We start from the raw sequence: 21506 nt of genomic DNA, 5'->3' as shown, positions 1-21506 counted from the left end.
CATCCATTTGCCTAGGAATTTCATAAATTCATTCTTTTAATAGCTGAGTAGTACTCCATTGTGTAAATGTACCACATTTTCTGTACCCATTCCTCTGTTGAGGGGCATCTCGGTTCTTTCCAGCTTCTGGCTATTATAAATAAGGTTGCTATGAACATAGTGGAGCATGTGTCCTTCTTACTGGTTGGGACATCTTCTGGATATATGCCCAGGAGAGGTATTGCGGGATCCTCCTGTAGTACTATGTCCAATTTTCGGAGAAACCGCCAGACTGATTTCCAGAGTGGTTGTACAAGCTTGCAATCCCACCAACAATGGAGGAGTGTTCCTCTTTCTCCACATCCTCGCCAGCATCTGCTGTCACCTGAATTTTTGATCTTAGCCATTCTGACTGGTGTGAGGTGGAATCTCAGGGTTGTTTTGATTTGCATTTCCCTGTTGATTAAGGATGTTGAACATTTTTTTCAGGTGCTTCTCTGCCATTCGGTATTCCTTAGGTGAGAATTCTTTGTTCAGCTCTGAGCCCCATTTTTTAATGGGGTTATTTGATTTTCTGGAGTCCACCTTCTTGATTTCTATATATATATATTGGATATTAGTCCCCTATCTGATTTGGGATAGGTAAATATCCTTTCCCATTCTGTTGGTGGTCTTTTTGTCTTATTGACTGTGTCTTTTGCCTTGAAGAATCTTAGCAACTTTATGAGGTCCCATTTATCGATTCTCGATCTTACAGCACAAGCCATTGCTGTTCTATTCAGGAATGTTTCCCCTGTACCCATATCTTCGAGGCTTTCCCCTACTTTCTCTTCTATAAGTTTCAGTGTCTCTGGTTTTATGTGGAGTTTCTTAATCCACTTAGATTTGACCTTAGTACAAGGAGATAGGAATGGATCAATTCGCATTCTTCTACATGATAACCTCCAGTTGTGCCAGCACCATTTGTTGAAAATGCTGTCTTTTTTCTACTGGATGGTTTTAGCTCCCTTGTCAAAGATCAAGTGACCATAGGTGTGTGGATTCATCTCTGGATCTTCAATTCTGTTCCATTGGTCTACTTGTCTGTCACTATACCAGTACCATGCAGTTTTGATCACAATTGCTCTGTAGTACAGCTTTAGGTCAGGCATGGTGATTCTACCAGAGGTTCTTTTATCCTTGAGAAGAGTTCAGGGACTAGACAAGGCTGCCCACTTTCTCCCTACCTATTCAACATTGTACTTGAAGTCCTAGCCAGAGCAATTCGACAACAAAAGGAGATCAAGGGGATACAAATTGGAAAGGAAGAAGTCAAAATATCACTTTTTGCAGATGTTATGATAGTATATATTAGTGACCCTAAAAATTCCACCAGAGAACTCCTAAGCCTGATAAACAACTTCAGTGAAGTAGCTGGATATAAAATTAGCTCAAACAAGTCAATGGCCTTTGTATACACAAAGGATAAACAGGTTGAGAAAGAAATTAGGGAAACAACACCCTTCACAATAGTCACAAATAATATAAAATACCTTGGCGTGACTCTAACTAAGGAAGTGAAAGATCTGTATGATAAAAACTTCAACTCTCTGAAGAAAGAAATTAAAGAAGATCTCAGAAGATGGAAAGATCTCCCATGCTCATGGATTGGCAGGATCAACATTGTGAAAATGACTATCTTGCCAAAAGCAATCTACAGATTCAATGTAATCCCCATCAAAATTCCAACTCAATTCTTCAACGAATTAGAAAGGGCAATCTGCAAATTCATCTGGAATAACACATAGTTTAAATTTAATTCAAACTCGCTGTAAGCAAGGCTGGCCTTGAACTTCTGATCATCTTGCTTCTATCTCCCAAGTGCTGGGACTACAGGTGTGAGCATCGTCCCTTTCGTTTTTAGTGAAAAAATTTCAAATACATCTAAAGGTAGAGACACCAGCATAATATGCTTTTCTGAACCTATCCATTATCAATTCCTGTTAATCCTCTTATGCTCATTCACTCTCCCACCCTGAATATTTTGAAACAAACCTCAACACACTAGTCACACATTTCTAAAAACAAAAATACTGATTTTTTAAAACTAGGGTGAAATGTAAACTTGTCCATTATTTCTTTTATTTTTTCATATTTCTCACTTCCTTTTCCTCCCTCCAGACCCTCTGTTATATCCCATATACTCCTTCTTGCTCTCTTTTAGATTTATGGTCTATTTTTAATTAATTATCACCAAATAAATACATAAACACAGTTTGGTCCATCTATATAATGTTACTCATATGTCTATGTGAGAAGCTACACTCATAAAGTCTCACATAGCTGCCTAAATTGAGCTGAACAAGCACAACAACAAACATGTCAAATTGGACAGGGAATACCCATGAGACCTCCACAGTACACAAGGAGCTATAGGCAACTGAGGCCTGCTGAACTCAAGAGAAATAGTTTTCCCTAGGGAAGAGCACACCAATTGGTTATCCAATACCACTTTAACTTTTTTTAAATTCAGTGGTTTAAGTACGTTGCTAGGTTGTGTTGTTATCAACATCATCTAACTCCAAAATGTTTACATTATCCTCCCAAAGACTCTGTACCCTTTAAGAATTCATACTGCCTCCCTGTTCTCTAGCCTCTGTTACCCACCATTTTCTGTCTCTATGTATTTGACTGTTCTAGGCACCTCATATAAGTTGACATACACAATATTTGAACTTTTAGTATCTGACCTACCACTGAGAGGTACTCCCAGCTCAAATACAGTTTTACATACCATAGTGTGTTCAAGGTTCATCCACATTGTAACATGGATCATAATTGTATTCATTTGTAAGGCTGGGATTACCAGAGCCTTGTGTATACTACACAAGTACTGTCCTGATGCAGCTACAGCCTTAGTCCCTCCAATTGCCATTCTTATTGATACACAACCTCGTCTTTGGTCAATGGGAGGGAGCCTCTGTAACTTGGCTTCCTAGTTCTTTTTTTTTTTTTTCTTTTTTTGAGACAGGGCTTCTCTGTATAGCCCTAGCTGCCCTGGAACTCACTCTGTAGACCAGGCTGGCCTTGAACTCAGAAATCTGCCTGCCTCTGCTTCCCAAATGCTGGGATTAAAGGCGTGCGCCACCACCGCCCAGCCGGCTTCCTAGTTCTTTGGGCACAACAATACCATAACAGTAGTGCCCTTGCTCCCAAGTATAATCGAAAAATCGAGACACACCGTGTATATTTCTTGCCCTTGCTATTTCCCCCCCAGACCTCCTGGTTCTTATTAATTGGAATTAGTATTTGGAGATCACGGTCATGGGTTACTCATTACTTTGGATTAGTTCTTATTTAACAATACATAATTTGAACTGGGAGTATTCTTCAGTGGTAGGGCATTTGCCTAACTAACATGTTCAAGGGCTTGGGTTCCATCATCAGTATTTTATATGACTCTAAACCCAAACTGAATATTCTTCTTCTTGGTAATAATAATGATAATATTCATTGTATAACATTTGGAAAGATCAGTTTGGATATTAAAATATGACAAATATCAGTGAGTTTCTCTTCTAAAATTATTCATCAGCTAGGAAATTATCAGCTTACATGTGAGTTCTTATAACATACTTTTCATTGTAAGATGGCCTCTTTTGAGGGAACATATTAATCTGAAATGACCTTAACCTCTTAGAGTTTTGAGTGCTTCTAGAAGTCACTGGATAGAATTGATAGGGTGGAGGCAAAGATGCTATCTTCTTCTTCTTCTTCTTCTTCTTCTTCTTCTTCTTCTTCTTCTTCTTCTTCTTCTTCTTCTTCTTCTTCTTCTTCTTCTTCTTCCCTCCCTTTCATTCTTTATTACATTTTATTACATACATTCATTTACAAGACACCAGTATTCATTAGCAGCATGATATAGGAGAAATATCTTTCCATGGCATAAAATTAAAACTTTTTTTTTTTTTTTGAGTTGAAGTTTATCTATGTAGCCCTGGCTGTCCTGGAACTTGCTCTGTAGATCAGGTTGGCCTTGAACTTGCCTGTCTCTGTTTCCGTAGTGCTAGAATTAAAGGCATGCACCACCACTGACTGCTCTTGGCTGTCAGTCTCAACTTTCTTCTTTTTTTTTTATTAGATATTTTCTTCATTTACATTTCAAATGCTATCCCGAGAGTCCCCTATACTCTTCCCCTACCCTGCTCCCCTACCCACCCACTCCCACTTCTTGGCCTTGGTGTTCCCCTGTACTGTAGCATATAAAGTTTGCAAGAGCAACAGGCCTCTCTTCCTAATGATGGCCAACTAGGCCATCTTCTGATATATATGTAGCTAGAGACACGAGCTCTGGGGGTACTGGATAGTTCATATTGTTGTTCCACCTATGGGGGTACTGGTTAGATCATATTGTTGTTCCACCTATAGGGTTGCAGACCCCTTCAGCTCCTTGGGTACTTTCTCTAGCTCCTCCAGCCCTTTGGTATTCCTCAGTTGAGAATTCTTTGTTTAGCTCTGTGCCCCATGTTTTAATGGGGTTATTTGATTTTCTGGAGTCCATCTTCTTGAGTTCTTTGTATATATTGGAAATTAGTCCCTTATCAGATTTAACATTGGTAAAAATCCTTTCCCAATCTGTTGGTGGCCTTTTTGTCTTATTGACAGTGTCTTTTTGTCTTACAGAAGCTTTGCAATTTTATGAGGTCCCATTTGTTGATTCTCAATCTTACAGCACAAGCCATTGGTGTTCTGTTCAGGAATTTTCCCAAGGTTTTTCCCCACTTTCTCTCTATAAGTTTCAGAGTCTCTGGTTTTATGTTGAGTTCCTTGATCCACTTAGACTTGAGCTTTGTATGAGATAAGAATGGATCAGTTTGCATTCTTCTACATGATAATCGCCATTTAAGCCAGCACCATTTGTTGAAAATGCTGTCTTTAAGTACCCAAGAGCTGAAGGGGTCTGCAACCCTATAGGTGGAACAACAATATGAACTAATCAGTACCCCCAGAACTCGTGTCTCTAGTTGCATATGTAGCAGAAGGTGGCCTAGTTGGCCATCACTGAGAAGAGAGGACCCTTGGTCTAGCAAACTTTATATGCCCTAGTACAGGGGAAAGCCAGGGCCAAGAAGTGGGAGTGAGTGGGTAGGGAAGCAGGGCAGAGGGGAGGGTATAGGGGACTTTTGTGATAGCATTTAAAATGTAACTGAAGAAAATATCCAATTAAAAAAAAAGAAAAAAAAAAGAAAAAAAAAAAAGAAAATGCTGTCTTTTCCCCACTGGATGGTTTTACCGGCTGTGAACTCTTAAATCCTTCTGCCTCTGCTTTTTGTGAGCTAGGTATAACTAGTTAATCACCACACTCGACCCCACTTGCCTGCATTGTATTTTCTTTTCCATATATTTAGGGTCTTGTCCAGATATTCCTAAGAATTCTTGCCCATTCTGGTGTCTTGAAGTGTTCCCCTGTTTTTGTACAGCAATTTCATTGTTTTGGACACACACACACACACACACACACACAGTCAGATGTACCCCATGCTGGTTTTCATATTCTCTATGTAGTAGAGGATGACTTTGAACTTTTGATCTTCCTATCACTCCATTTGAAGTGTTGGCGTATGCTGTGATACTTAGCATAGGTTTAGTAACTAGGTGTGGTTGAATCACTCACACTGAAAAATTTTACCTGTTGAACATGAACTTTTTAAAGAGTATTATTACTTTGTATATAGCATGTAATATATTTACACAATGAACAAAGAGGTTCAACATCTTTGTATTGTGAAGATGGATACTTTAGTTGGATAAAATTTCCACTGATAGTGTCATACAAAATATCAGATGATTGAGTCCCAGTTAGAATGGATTTGATGGAGATGTGAGGCCTCGCACTCTGGTCTTCAAATTTACTTACCTGTCAAACCTCTAAAAAGAAAATGGTAAATAACATATTTTCTCATATTGTAACACTGGCATTTAAAGTTTTAATTACAAGCTCTATCAGTTACGAAAGCTAATCTTGGAAATATTGTCACTTGAGAGTAAACTTTCTGTGTCAATCTAAAGCAGTGTGCAATGAAATATAACTTCCATAGTTACTTGGTAATTTATCCTTTACTAAGAATAACTGCACATTATTTTAAAAAGTACTTCCATCATTACATGTTCTCTACAAAGTAATAATTCATTTTTTGAAGAGAATATTTTCCTAATGCATGAATATTAACCTCAGATTATTGTTTGACAACAAATTGTGTATGTGTCTATTTGAATTATTCAAAACATTTTTCCAGAGGAGGAGGGATCACAAGGCTCCACCCTTCCTGAAGACTAATGAGCTGTTAATAGTTGGTAAGGGCAAGAGCTTCATGGCCCCACCCATCTCTAAAGATTTATAGACAGTTAACTGTTGTTAGTCAGAGGGGCTCATAAGATTCCACTCTTCCTGAAGATTTATGAGCTGTTAACTGTTGCTGTGGGGGAAGGGCTTGTGTGGCCCCACTCATCTCTAAATATTTATAGACAGTTAACTGATGTTAATCAGAGGGGCTCAACAGTTAATAATCACTGGGGAGGGGGAGAAATTTCTATTAGTGGTATAGCCAATAGTTAGCTTTGACTAGGCTTTTATGGGTAACCTTAAATTTCGTGATTAACAACAACAAAAAGGACATATTTAGGATGAGAAAGGGCTGTGTCATGAATGCTAGGGCGACATGAAAGGGTATTAGGTGGTGAATACTACCAAAGTACATTATATACATTTATGCAAATGTCATGATGAAACCTATTATTATGTATGTCTAATATATGCTAATAATTTTTTCCTGTAATCATGAGACATGTTGGCAAGTTTATTTCAGGCAGTTACATAGTTGGTCAAATTAGATAATTAAAAACAAATAATTTGAAAAATTTGTTAAACTTAAAAACCATATTATACTGCGAGAGCTGGAGAAATGGCTCACTGTTTAAGAGCACTTGTTGCTTTTACAGAGGACTCAGGGTCAGTTTCTAGCACTCACATAATGCCTAATTATCTGTAACTCTAGTTAAAGGAGAACTGATGCCCTCTTCTGACCTATACAGGCACTAGGCATGCACGTGATACATACATGCAGGAAAATACTCACATATGTAAAAACTAAATCTTTTAAAATATCATATTGGGAAAGCATTTCAATAAGATCATACCTTTTCTCTTTACTTTTTGTCTTAAAAACAAATGTTATTCATTGCAAAAATGAGACAGATATGGGAAGATATAAGGAGGGGTGAATATCACCAAAATGCAATATATAAAATTATGAAATAATTAACAAAATATTTTAAAAGCGAGTCAGAATCTGGCATCTATCATATGACTAGTTTTCATTTCTTACATAATTGAGCTCTGAGTAGACTCTTGCATACTAACAAAAATTGGAGTTCGGAGGCTGGCTAGAGAGATGTCTCGGTGCTAACAGCATATATTTTCTTGCTGAGGACCTGAGTTTAATTCTGAGCACTCACATCAGGCAGCTCACAACTACTATGAACCAGGTTTAGTGGCTAGCACCTCTTTAACATTGGGCACATTCATGCACACACACACACACACACACACACACACACACACACACACACACAAGAAAATATGAAAAATTAAAGAACAATTATAGATGGAACACTTTTCTTGAGCTGAGCATGATGATATAAACTTATAATCTCAACATTGAGGACATACAGGCAAGAGCATCATGAGTTCTAGGACAAAGATCCTGTCTCAAAAAACAAACCTAACCAAACACACAAAAACTGGGATGTTTTTATTGTTTATACTATATTACTTAATTCTCTGACATCTCCCCTTGTTAGATGTACAAATTTATGATAATTTATCATAAAATTATAACTATTATTAGGTTTGGTGACATAGGTCCGTAGCTCCAGCTACTTTTCTGGCTGAGCCAGAAAAATGAACAATTCAGAGATTTCCTAGTTCAAGACCAGCTTTGGCAAGTTACTGAAATAGTATTTCAAGTAAAAAGTAAGGGCCTGTGTGGTGGGGAAAGAGTTTACAAGGCTCCATTCATCTCCTAAAGATTTATAGACCATTAACTGTTAGTAGGGGAGAGACTCATGATGCATAATTCTCCCTGAGAATCTCTATGAAATTAATGATTGCTGAAGGATGGAGAGAAATTACCTTTAGTGGTGTACCAAATAGTACTGGCAAACCTTTAATCCCAGTGCTCCCAGAGCCACAAGCAGAAGGAACTCTGTGGGTCTCTGGTCAGCTTGCTCTACATATCAAGTTCCAGGACAGCCAAGGCTACATAGTGAGACCCTGTCTTTTTTTTTTAATTAGGTATTTTCTTCATTTACGTTTCCAATGCTATCCCAAAAGTCCCCCATACCCTCCCACCCACTCCCCTACCCACCCACTCCCAATTCTTGGCCCTGGCGTTCCCCTGTACTGAGGCATATAAAGTTAGCAAGACCAATGGGCCTCTCTTTCCACTGATGGCTGACTAGGCCATCTTCTGATACATATGCAGCTAGAGACACGAGCTCTGGGGGGTACTGGTTAGTTCATATTGTTGTTCCACCTATAGTGTTGCAAACCCCTTTAGCTCCTTGGGTACTTTCTTTAGCTCCTCCATTGTGGGCCCTGTGATTCATCCAATAGCTGACTGTGAGCATCCACTTCTGTGCTTGCTAGGCCCCGGCATAGCCTCACAAGAGGCAGTTATATCTGGGTCCTTTCAGCAAAATCTTGCTAGTGTATGCAATGGTGTCAGCATTTGGATGCTGATTATGGGATAGATCTCTGGAGACCCTGTCTTTTAAAACAGTGAAAAACAGTTAGGACATAGTTTGGTAATAAAGTGCTTGCCTGGCATCCACAAGGATAATGGATACCCAGTATTACAAATAAATAAAGGAACTAAGAAATATCGAACAGCTGACAACTCCATTTCTGACCCTCATTTAATTTTGCTGAAAGCAAAGACTTGAAGTAACTTTCCTTGAAAAGCAATGTGTTACTGTGCTTTGAAGATCTGTTATTTTCCATTCACTAATGCCAGTGTGCACTGTATTTGAAAATGTCCCTTTTTGGTGTCCTGTACCTTTTACATTGGGGATAACTTCTCCTAGTAAATTTAGGAAGGCCAATTGTGAAAGGGTAAGAAGACATGGGAACCTGTTCCTTCATGTGGATGTGCTTTGGAAAGGTTAATATTAGAAAAGCGTGTGTTTCTTTAAGTGCTTCCCAACCACTAGAGATTCCTCTGTTGAGAACTCTCTGTTTTCCTCTGTACCCTACTTTTAAATTGGCTTGTTTGCTTTTTAGAGTCTAACATCTTTAATTCTTTATATACTTTGAATATTAGCCCTCTATTAGTTACAGAGTTATTGAAGATCTTTCCCCAATCTGTAGGTAGCCATTTTGTCGTATTGACAGTATTCTTTGCCTTACAGAAGTGTTTCTGTTTCATGAGGTCCCATTTATTAATTGTTGAGCTTAGAGCCTGAGCCATTGGTGTTCTGTTCGGGAAAATTTCCCCTGTGCTAATGAGTTTGAGGCTATTTCCTACTTTCTCCTCCACTAGATTCAGTGTATCTGGTTTATGTTGAGGTCCCTGATCCACTTGGACTTGAGCTTTGTGCAAGGTGATAAATATAAATCAAATTGCGTTTTTCTACATGCAGACTGCCAGTTAGACCAGCGCCATTTCTTGAAGAGTCTTTCTTTTTTTCACTATTTTTGGCAACTTTGTTCAAGATCAAGTGTGCATAGATGTTTGGGTTTATTTCTGGCAATTTGATTCTATTTTATTGATCAAAACAAAATAAAAACAAAAATAAAACAACAAAAAACAGAAGAAGAAAACAACAACATAATGTTTCGAAATTTCCATTTGCCTCAATGTACTGCTTGGAAGGTCCTTACCTTATTCTGCATACATATGTCACTTTTCTTGGGATTTTATGGTCTTGACTATAGATTCCAAATCTCACTGTGAGAAGACACAAATATGATTCTTGTGGTCACAAGCATAAGAATAAGCAGAAGAATAAAGAAAATAAAATTGTTGTATACAAAATTAAGAGAAAAACAATGTTTGCTAATTAATATTTAGCTTATAATTTGTTTGATATTTAACCCAAATATATAAATAATGAATATCATAAGTTGATATTTTGTTACATTATCAACAGTGCTAATGGATGTTGTGATAAAACACTATGATCAGAAGCAACTTGGAGAGGGAAGGGTTTACTTCCCTTGCACTCCCACATCATAGTCTACCATCAGAGGAAGTCAGCACAGGATCTCAAGGCAGGAAATGATGCAGAGGAAATCTCAATTGACAAAATGGACCCACCAAATTTACCTGTAGGCCAGCCTGTGGTGGGTGTATTTTCTTGATTGATGATTACTGTGTTTGTGGCATGGGGGTAGGGCTACCTCATGATGGTTAGTACCACCTTGGCTGGTGGTCCTGGATGGCATAAGAAAACAGTCTGTGCATGACATGAGGAACAAGAGGACTTGTACTAAGCATCATTCCTCAACAGCCTCTGCTGCATTTCTGGCTGCCAGGTACTTGGTCTGCTTGAGCTCCTGCCCTGATTCCCCTTCATGAGTAACTTTAAGTTGTAAGCTGAAATCAATCTTTTCCTCAAGTTACTTCTGGTCAGGGTGCTCTAGCCCAGCAAGAAAATGCTAAGATAGGAGAGAAGATGGGGGAGGAAAAGCAACAAAATCAACCTTTGTTTGAAAATGTCGTAATCTAATATGAATCTAATGCTGTGCTTGCTTTCTTTCTTTCTTTCTTTCTTTCTTTCTTTCTTTCTTTCTTTCTTTCTTTCTTCCTTCCTTCCTTCCTTCCTTCCTTCCTTCCTTCCTTCCTTCCTTCTTTCTTTCTTTCATTCTTTCTTTCTTTTAATTAGGTATTTTCCTCATTTACATTTCCAATGTATCCCAAAAGTCCCCCATACCCTCCCCCCCACAACCCCACCCACCCACTCCCACTTTTTGGCCCTGGCGTTCCCCTGTACTGAGGCATATCAAGTTTGCAAGTCCAATGGGCCTCTCTTTCCAGTGATGGCCGACTAGGCCATCTTTTGATACATATGCAGCTAGAGTCAAGAGCTCCAGGGTACTGGTTAGTTCATAATGTTGTTCCACCTATAGGGTTGCAGATCCCTTTAGCTCCTTGGGTATTTTCTCTAGCTCCTCCATTGGGGGCCCTGTGATCCATCCAATAACTGATTGTGAGCATCCACCTATGTGTTTACTAGGCCCTGGCATAGTCTCACTAGAGAGAGCTATATCAGGACCCTTTCAGCAGAATCTTGCTAGTGTATGTAATGGTGTCAGCGATTGGAGGCTAATTATGGGATGGATCCCTGGATATGGCAGTCTCTAGATGATCCATCCTTTTGTCTCAGCTCCAAACTTTATATCTGTAACTCCTTCCAGGGGTGTTTTGTTCCCAATTCTAAGAAGGGGCAAAGTGTCCACACTTTGGTCTTCGTTCTTCTTGAGTTTCATGTGTTTTGCAAATTGTAATTTATATCTTGGGTATTCAAAGTTTATGGGCTAATATACACTTATCAGTGAGTACATATCATTTGAGTTCTTTTGTGATTGGGTTACCTCACTCAGGATAATGCCCTCCAGGTCCAACCATTTGCCTAGGAATTTCATAAATTCATTCTTTTTAATAGTTGAGTAGTACTCCATTGTGTAAATGTACCATATTTTTGTTTGCATTCCTCTGTTGAGGGGCATCTGGGTTCTTTCAAGCTTCTGGCTATTATAAACCAGCCTGCTTTGTGCTGTAAGATCGAGAATCGACAAATGGGACCTAATGAAACTCCAAAGTTTCTGCAAGGCAAAAGACACCGTCAATAAGACAAAAAGACCACCAACAGATTGGGAAAGGATCTTTACCTATCCTAAATCAGATAGGGGACTAATATCCAACATATATAAAGAACTCAAGAAGGTGGACTTCAGAAAATCAAATAACCCCATTAAAAAATGGGGCTCAGAACTGAACAAAGAATTCTCACCTGAGGAATACCGAATGGCAGAGAAGCACTTGAAAAAATGTTCAACATCCTTAATCATCAGGGAAATGCAAATCAAAACAACCCTGAGATTCCACCTCACACCAGTCAGAATGGCTAAGATCAAAAATTCAGGTGACAGCAGATGCTGGCGAGGATGTGGAGAAAGAGGAACACTCCTCCATTGTTGGTGGGAGTGCAGGCTTGTACAACCACTCTGGAAATCAGTCTGGCGGTTCCTCAGAAAACTGGACATAGTACTACTGGAGGATCCAGCAATACCTCTCCTGGGCATATATCCAGAAGATGCCCCAACAGGTAAGAAGGACACATGCTCCACTATGTTCATAGCAGCCTTATTTATAATAGCCAGAAGCTGGAAAGAACCTAGATGCCCCTCAACAGAGGAATGGATACAGAAAATGTGGTACATCTACACAATGGAGTACTACTCAGCTATTAAAAAGAATGAATTTATGAAATTCCTAGCCAAATGGATGGACCTGGAGGGCATCATCCTGAGTGAGGTAACACATTCACAAAGAAACTCACACAATATGTATTCACTGATAAGTGGATATTAGCCCCAAACCTAGGATACCCAAGATATAAGATATAATTTGCTAAACACATGAAACTCAAGGAGAATGAAGACTGAAGTGTGGACACTATGCCCCTCCTTAGATTTGGGAACAAAACACCCATGGAAGGAGTTACAGAGACGGAGTTTGGAGCTGAGATGAAAGGATGGACCATGTAGAGACTGCCATAGCCAGGGATCCACCCCATAATCAGCATCCAAACGCTGACACCATTGCATACACTAGCAAGATTTTATTGAAAGGATGCAGATGTAGCTGTCTCTTGTGAGACTAAGCCGGGGCCCAGCAAACACAGAAGTGGATGCTCACAGTCAGCTAATGGATGGATCATAGGGCTCCCAATGGAGGAGCTAGAGAAAGTAGCCAAGGAGCTAAAGGGATCTGCAACCCTATAGGTGGAACAACATTATGAGCTAACCAGTACCCCGGAGCTCTTGACTCTAGCTGCATATGTATCAAAAGATGGCCTAGTCGGCCATCACTGGAAAGAGAGGCCCATTGGACTTGCAAACTTTATATGCCCCAGTACAGGGGAATACCAGGGCCAAAAAGGGGGAGTGGGTGGGCAGGGGAGTGGGGGTGGGTGGATATGGGGGACTTTTGGTATAGCATTGGAAATGTAAATGAGTTAAATACCTAATAAAAGATGGAAAAAAAAAAGAAACTATCTCATATATTAAACTTAAAAGAAAAAAAAAATAAACCAGCCTGCTATGAACATAGTGGAGCGTGTTTCTTTCTTACTAGTTGGAACATCTTCTGGATATAAGCCCAGGAGAGGTATTGCGGGATCCTCTGGTAGTACTATGTCCAATTTTCTGAGGAAACACCAGATTGATTTCCAGAGTGGTTGTATAAGCTTACAATTCCACCAACAGTGGAGGAGTGTTCCTCTTTCTCCACATCCTCGCCAGCATCTGCTGTCACCTGAATTTTTGATCTTAGCCATTCTGACTGGTGTGAGATGGAATCTCAGGGTTGTTTTGATTTGCATTTCCCTGATGATTAAGGATGCTGAACATTTTTTCAGGTGTTTCTCAGCCATTCAGTAGTCCTCAGGTGAGAATTCTTTATTTAGCTCTGAGCCCCATTTTTTAATGGGGTTATTTGATTTTCTGGAGTCGACCTTCTTGAGTTCTTTATATATATTGGATATTTGTCCTCTATCTGATTTAGGATAGGTAAAGATCCTTTCCCAATCTGTTGGTGGCCTTTTTGTCTTATTGATGGTGTCTTTTGCCTTACAGAAGCTTTGCAGTTTCATGAGGTCCCATTTGTCAATTCTCGATCTTACAGCACAAGACATTGCTCTTCTGTTCAGGAATTTTTCCCATGTGCCAATATCTTCGAGGCTTTTCCCCACTTTCTCCTCTATAAGTTTCAGTGTCTCTGGTTTTATGTGGAGTTCCTTGATCCACTTAGATTTGACCTTAGTGCAAGGAGATAGGAATGGATCAATTCACATTCTTCTACATGATAACCACCAGTTGTGCCAGCACCATTTGTTGAAAATGCTGTCTTTCTTCCACTGGATGGTTTTAGCTCCCTTGTCGAAGATCAAATGACCATAGGTGTGTGGGTTCATTTCTGGGTCTTCAATTCTATTCCATTGGTCTACTTGTCTGTCACTATACCAGTACCATGCAGTTTTTATCACAATTGCTCTGTAGTAAAGCTTTAGGTCAGGCATGATGATTCCACCAGAGGTTCTTTTATCCTTGAGAAGAGTTTTTGCTATCCTAGGTTTTTTGTTATTGCAGATGAATTTGCAGATTGCTCTTTCTAATTCGTTGAAGAATTGAGTTGGAATTTTGATGGGGATTGCATTGAATCTGTAGATTGCTTTTGGCAAGATAGCCATTTTTACAATGTTGATCCTGCCAATCCATGAGCATGAGAGATCTTTCCATCTTCTGAGATCTTCTTTAATTTCTTTCTTCAGAGAGTTGAAGTTTTTATCATACAGATCTTTCACTTCCTTAGTTAGAGTCACACCAAGATATTTTATATTACTTGCGACTAATGAGAAGGGTGTTGTTTCCTTAATTTCTTTCTCAGCCTGTTTATTCTTTGTGTAGAGAAAGGCCATTGACTTGTTTGAGTTAATTTTATATCCAGCTACATCACCGAAGCTGTTTATAAGGTTTAGGAGTTCTCTGGTGGAATTTTTAGGGTCACTTATATATACTATCATATCATCTGCAAAAAGTGATATTTTGACTTCTTCTTTTCCAATTTGTATCCCCTTGATCTCCTTTTGTTGTCTAATTGCTCTGGCTAGGACTTCAAGTACAATGTTGAATAGGTAGGAAGAAAGTGGGCAGCCTTGTCTAGTGCCTGATTTTAGTGGGATTACTTCCAGCTTCTCACCATTTACTTTGATGTTGGCTACTGGTTTGCTGTAGATTGCTTTTATCATGTTTAGGTCTGGGCCTTGAATTCCTATCTTTTCAAGACTTTTATCATGAATGGGTGTTGGATTTTGTCAAATGCTTTCTCCACATCTAATGAGATGATCATGTGGTTTTTGTCTTTGAGTTTGTTTATATAATGGAATACGTTGATGGATTTTCATATATTAAACCATCCCTGCATCCCTGGAATAAAACCTACTTGGTCAGGATGGATGATTGTTTTGATGTGTTCTTGGATTCGGTTAGCAAGAACTTTATTGAGGAATTTTGCATCGATATTCATACGGGAAATTGGTCTGAAGTTCTCTATCTTTGTTGGATCTTTTTGTGGTTTAGGTATCAGAGTAATTGTGGCTCCATAGAATGAGTTGGGTAGAGTACCTTCTACTTCTATTTTGTGGAATAGTTTGTGCAGAGCTGGAATTAGATCTTCTTTGAAGGTCTGATAGAACTCTGCGCTAAACCCATCTGGTCCTGGGCTTTTTTTGGCTGTGAGACTATTAAGGACTGCTTCTATTTCTTTAGGGGATATGGGACTGTTTAGATCATTAACCTGATCCTGGTTTAACTTTGGTACCTGGTATCTGTCAAGAAATTTGTCCATTTTGTCCAGGTTTTCCAGTTTTGTTGAGAATAGCCTTTTGTAGAAGGATCTGATGGCGTTTTGGATTTCTTCAGGGTTTGTTGTTATGTCTCCCTTTTCATTTCTGATTTTGTTAATTAGGATGCTGTCCCTGTGCCCTCTAGTGAGTCTGGCTAAGGGTTTATCTATCTTGTTGATTTTCTCAAAGAACCAGGTCCTCGTTTGGTTGATTCTTTGAATTATTCTTCTTGTTTCCACTTGGTTGATTTCGCCCGAGTTTGATTATTTCCTGCCGTCTACTCCTCTTGGGTGAATTTGTTTTCTTTTTTTCTAGAGATTTTAGGTGTGTTGTCAAGCTGCTAGTGTGTGCTCTCTCTAGTTTCTTTTTGGAGGCACTCAGAGCTATGAGTTTCCCTCTTAGAAATGCTTTCACAGTGTCCCATAAGTTTGGGCATGTTGTGGCTTCATTTTCATTAAACTCTAAAAAGTCTTTAATTTCTTTCTTTATTCCTTCCTTGACCAAGGTATCAGTGAGAAGAGTGTTGTTCATTTTCCATGTGAATGTTGGCTTTTCATTATTTATGTTGTTATTGAAGATCAGCCTTAGTCCATGGTGGTCTGATAGGATGCATGGGACAATTTCAATATTTTTGTATCTGTTCAGGCCTGTTTTGTGACCAATTATATGGTCAATTTTGGAGAAGGTACCATGAGGCGCTGAGAAGAAGGTATATCCTTTTGTTTTAGGATAAAATGTTCTGTAGATATCTGTTAAGTCCATTTGTTTCATCTCTTCTGTTAGTTTCACTGTGTCCTTGTTTATTTTCTGTTTCCCCGATCTGTCCATTGATGAAAGTGGTGTGTTGAAGTCTCCTGCATTCTTATTTAAATAAAACAAAATAAGCAATGTTGCAAGTTATCTCAGGTACTCAAATAGAATGAGTGAATTGCTCTTATAGATCCTATCTCCTCCCATCACCAGAGAACCATGATGCAGTGTACTTGAATGAATAATGGGTTTGGGTGTCATGATACATGCTTATTCTTCCAATCTTAGGAGGCTTAGGCAGGAGGATTGTGAGTTATGTCTATCCTGGTCCACATAACATGACCCAATCTCAAACAAATAAAACAAGTGATTAAACTGTGATACATCAGTATCTTGTACTACTACTCAAAACCAAAATGCATACCCTTTCCCTACTACTGTGTCTTAAGTGAGTCTCAGAGGATTTGGACTGAGTGAAAGGACTGATGTTGGGTTACAAAGTCAAATGTTCCCCTGTGTAACAGTTTTGGAACCCCACATGTACAGTAACAAGAGAGTTTCCTAAATCCTAGGAGTACAGAAGGGGGTAACTGTGTTTGCAATGGATAGTAAGAGGCTCTCTGATGGATTTTTTTCTTTAAAAAGTGAGTAAATTAGTTTCTTTACATTCTCTCATTTTGTAAGTTTATAGGCAACAAATTCATGCTTTAGCTCAAATTAGTTAAACTGTGGATAGAATACATAAATATTTGAGAAGTTCCATCATTTATTTAAGTATTTTGCCAAAATTAAACCCTTATCTTTTGAAAGAAAATGTTCATTCTTGTTCTTTTGCTAATGTTTTCCTCAGTATCTACATGTGACAAATGCATCAAACACTACACATTTTGTAAGCATGCACATTTTGTTATTTTCTTTTTCTAAGATGACACTACCTCCAGAGATGAAAAAAATAATAAAAAGGGTAAAGACATTTGAAAGGGCATATATAATATTTTAAATTTCCCCATAGAGTGTAGATCATGGCTCCTTGATTTATTGAAAGGATTGCAGGCAGACCAATCCATAACCTAACTCCACCTCCAAAGTCCAAAGTTTTGAAGGGATTGGGCTATCAGCTCCACATTTTTTTTTGGCTTTAAACAATATTATTTTCCTTAGGGTGCTATTAAGGACTTTATTTATTTAGACAGGTTCTCATGTATCCTGGCTGCCCTGGAACTTGCTTTGGTCCTGCTGGCTCTACTTTCCAAGTGTGTTTCTAGGATACTAGACATGCAACCAGTTTATACTGTGCTGGGGTTCAGGCCTAGGGTTTCAAGCATGCTAGGCAAGCTACATCACCAGCTTTTACTGATATGTTTTATTAGGGCGTTTGGCCATTCTGAAGGTCTTTTAGTTGCTTAGAATAAGGTAGGGTATAAGAAACACCTAGTCGGTAGGTGTCCTATGAGTGATGTGCTATTTGTTGGGGTGATACTGATGACCCCATTTCGTTATTTCTGTAGGTTCTACAGTCCATTTCCTGAAGCAGTATTCCTGCACCCTGCCAGAACAGGCATAGAAACACTCAACCCTGAGGGCTGGGAAAATGGCTCTACATTTGCTCTACACACATAAGGACCTGAATTTAAATCCCCAACACCCACAAGCAGATCTCAGTAATCTGGCATTGTGTTGTGGAGTCAGGTGAATCCCAGAGATTGCCTGGCTGAATTGGCTCTGACTTATTTATGAATTGACATGGGCATATGCACCTGCATATTCTCATAGATGCGACCTCCCCACCCAAGAAATGTCCCTTTTCATCCTTGGCCTGTGAGATAAAGCATCAGGAGAAAGCCTGTCTTCAGTACTCCATGCTAGCTCAATCATTAATCCCTCACTGTCTCCTGGACATTAGATTTTCTTGTCTGGCTCTCACCCCTGTAAGACCCAATACTTCCTGTTTCTTGTATACCCATGTTTCTTCCTTCTTCCCTCCCACCCCCTCCTTCTTTCCCAGCCCCTTTCCCTCCCATTCCTTCCTTCTTTGCTCCATCAGAGATTCTCAGAGACAGATAGTTTTCATATCAGATTGATTTTATTTTCACCAGAGTCAAAGCAGTGTGTAGTACTGATATTTTCAGACTACACAGTTTGGCATTGCTCAGCTACCAAGCCATTTCACAGATTTCCAGGTCTTTGGTTGGCATGCTGAGTCTACTTGCATTCTTAATCACTTGCTGCTATGTTCGAGCTTCTTCCCAGTACCTGTTGACAGCTCTTTCAACAAAGGGCGGTAGTGACCGAATAGTTCTTTCCCCTCGCCTTTATTGGTCCTTTGTTTTTGGTGGTGTAGTTTTCTTCGAAGTCTTTCTTTTAGGCATGCTTGGCAGTGTTTTCTTGCTCTTCTTCTTAGGCTCCTGCACCTGGAAGTTCAACAGAGTAAGGTGACAAGGGCACATCAGTCTTCGAAAAGCTGGAATACGTGAAGGGGATTGTAGGAGACAGACTAAGAAAGGGTTAGGAGTGCTGGGGGAGGGTAAATCACCTGAGAAAGGACTATGCTTACCTTGGGGTTTCTTATCTTCTTGTTACATTTGGAACAGGGCTGACCATGGCAAATCTTCACTGTCTTGGGTTTGGATGCCGAAGTTGATGGCACAACATCCTGTGTCAGATAGTGTGTCTTCTTAGTTGCTTTCACCATCCTGATGCCTTGTGGTGGTCTGGTCCAGAGCTCTCAGAGGCACGGTCTTATGAACCCACCCTGAACAATGGGAGGCCACACCCCTGAATCCTGATTGGTCAGCAAGGTCCTTCTCAGCTAATAGTGGCTGAGGAGCTGCTGTGACATCACAAAGCACCTTGCTGCCTGATGGGAGCAGGCACTAGGGTGGAGATCACTCTGGTTGAGGGAGATGCTATGAAGGCAATAGTGGCTGGATACAGACTGGGAGGTTTTTTTCGAACATCTCCAAGAGACTCATGCCACCCTCTTTTATATTCCCATCTTTAGTTGTGATGGAACATGTGGCAGTGGATTTGCCCTTGTGAACTATTCCTGAAACTCCCCTACCCCCATTCAATGGTTCATTCTGTCATGTTTCCGCCTTAGTTTTTAATATTTAGCTAGATTTTGGCATATTATACCTTCCAAATTTAATTCCACATTCTACCAAAAATTATTGAAGTATCATTGTATATGGGAGTCACCCCATAAATGAAAACAAAAAGAATACATTCATGAATAAATATTTTCCTACCTGGTGAATTTAGCATTCAAAACTGACAGTTTTGGTTACATGGTGTGATGGCTAGTTTTTAAAATCATTTACATCTCAAATGTTGTCCCCCCCCCTTCCTGGTCCCCCTGCCGCAGAGTTTCTGACCCAATTCCCCCTCCCCTTCTCCTCTGAGAGGGTGCCCCCCCCATGACCATCCCCCTTCTGTGTGCCATCAAGTCTTTACAGGATTAGCCACACCCTCTCCTACTGAGGCCAGACAAGGCAGTCAGTCCTCTGCTACATATGTGCCAGGGGCCTCAATCCAGCCAGTGTATGCCCATTGGTTGGTGGCTTAGTCTCTGGAAGCTACCAGGGTTCTGGGTTAGTTGAGACTGTTTGTCTTCCTATGGGGTTGCCATCCCCTTCAGCTGCTTCAGTCCTTCCCCAAACTTTTCCATAGGGGTCCCTGTCTTCAATCTAATCGTTGGTTGACTATAAGTATCTGCATCTGTCTCAGTCATCTGCTGGTAGATCCTCTCAGAGGACAGCCATGCTAGGCTCTTGTCTGCAAGCACAACACAACATCAGTAATAGTGTCCTGCTTTGATGTGTCCCTCTGAGTGAGATGGGTCCTAACTAAATTGGGCCAGTTACTGATCCACAATTCCTTCAGTCTCTGCTCCATTTTGTCCCTGAATTTCTTTTAGACAGGAACAATTCTAGGTCAAAAGTTTGAAGGTGGGTTGATTTCCTCATCCCTCCACTGTGAGCTCTGTCTAACTACTGATGATGGGTTCTTCAGGTTATATCTCCCCACTGTTGGGCACCCACAATGAATACCAAGCACTTCTCATATTCCAGGTCTCTGGACCTTTCTAGAGGTCCCCTACCCCACCCCTAGCAGCTGCATATTTTCATTCATTCTTCTGGCATCTTGGGCTTCTATCCAGTCTTCCCCTGTGATGATTTGTATATGCTTGTCTCCCAGGGACTGGCACTATTAGGTGGTGTGGCCTTGTTGGAGGAGGTATGTACCACCACACCTGGATCTGGAACTTGCTTTGTTCCAGGCTGACCTTGAATTCAGTGATCTGCTTGCCTCAGTCTTCTGGGATTAAAGGCAAGTACTACCTTGCCTGGGGCTAAGCTTTTCATAGCCACTATGCCTCAAGATCTCCATGTCAACATCTGGGTCAGAAGCCTGTGTCTTCCAGCTTCAAGATCTGTATTACAGGTGTACCCTTCATCTCTGGATTGTAGTTCATTACAGATGTAGTCAAGTTGACAGCTAGGAATATCTATCACACCCTCCATATCTGATCCTACCCCCTTCCCCCTCCCCTCTCCCACCAAGGTCCCTCCCTCCCTCTGCCTCCTGTGATTATTTGGTTATTTCTCCCAAGTGAGATTGAAGCATACTCACTTGGGCCTTCCTTCTTGTTTAACTTCTTATGATCCAGGGGGTGTATCATGGGTATTCTGTGCTTTTGGGGTAATATCCACTTATCAGTGAGTACATACCTGGATGTAATTTTGGGTCTGTGTTACCTTACTCAGGGTGATAATTTCTAGTTCAATCCATTTGCCTGTGAAATTCATGCTGTTTTTGTTTTTAATAGCAAAGTAATATTCCATTGTGTAAATGAACCACATTTTCTGTATCCATTCTTTGGTTGAGGGACATCTGGGTTGCTTCTAGTTTCTGGCTATTGCGAATAAGGCTGCTATGAACCTGGTGGAGCATGTTTCCTTGGAGTATGGTGGGGCATCTTCTGGGTATATGCCCAGAAGGGCTATAGCTGTGTCTTCAGGTAGAACTATTTCCAATTTTCTGAGGTACTGCCAGGTTGATTTCCAGAGTGGTTGTATCAGTTTGCAATCCCACCAGTGATGGAGGAGTGT

At 40.0% G+C, this 21506-nt stretch overlaps 1 pseudogene across 1 annotated transcript; it reads right to left on the bottom strand.

Annotated features, from left to right (window-relative positions):
- Window positions 1–18459: 18459 nt before the first annotated feature.
- BC061195 (cDNA sequence BC061195) lies at window positions 18460–19179 on the bottom strand (annotated as a pseudogene). The gene is made up of 2 exons (NR_105038.1): window positions 18950–19179; window positions 18460–18806 (listed from the first exon to the last, which is right to left on the bottom strand). The product of NR_105038.1 is annotated as a cDNA sequence BC061195 (long non-coding RNA).
- Window positions 19180–21506: the final 2327 nt, after the last annotated feature.

The sequence above is a fragment of the Mus musculus genome, chromosome X (genome assembly GCF_000001635.26).
Source record: "Mus musculus strain C57BL/6J chromosome X, GRCm38.p6 C57BL/6J".
NCBI lineage: Eukaryota > Metazoa > Chordata > Mammalia > Rodentia > Muridae > Mus > Mus musculus.
Note: the sequence above shows the minus strand (reverse complement) of the source record. Positions and strands in the feature narration are given on the sequence as shown.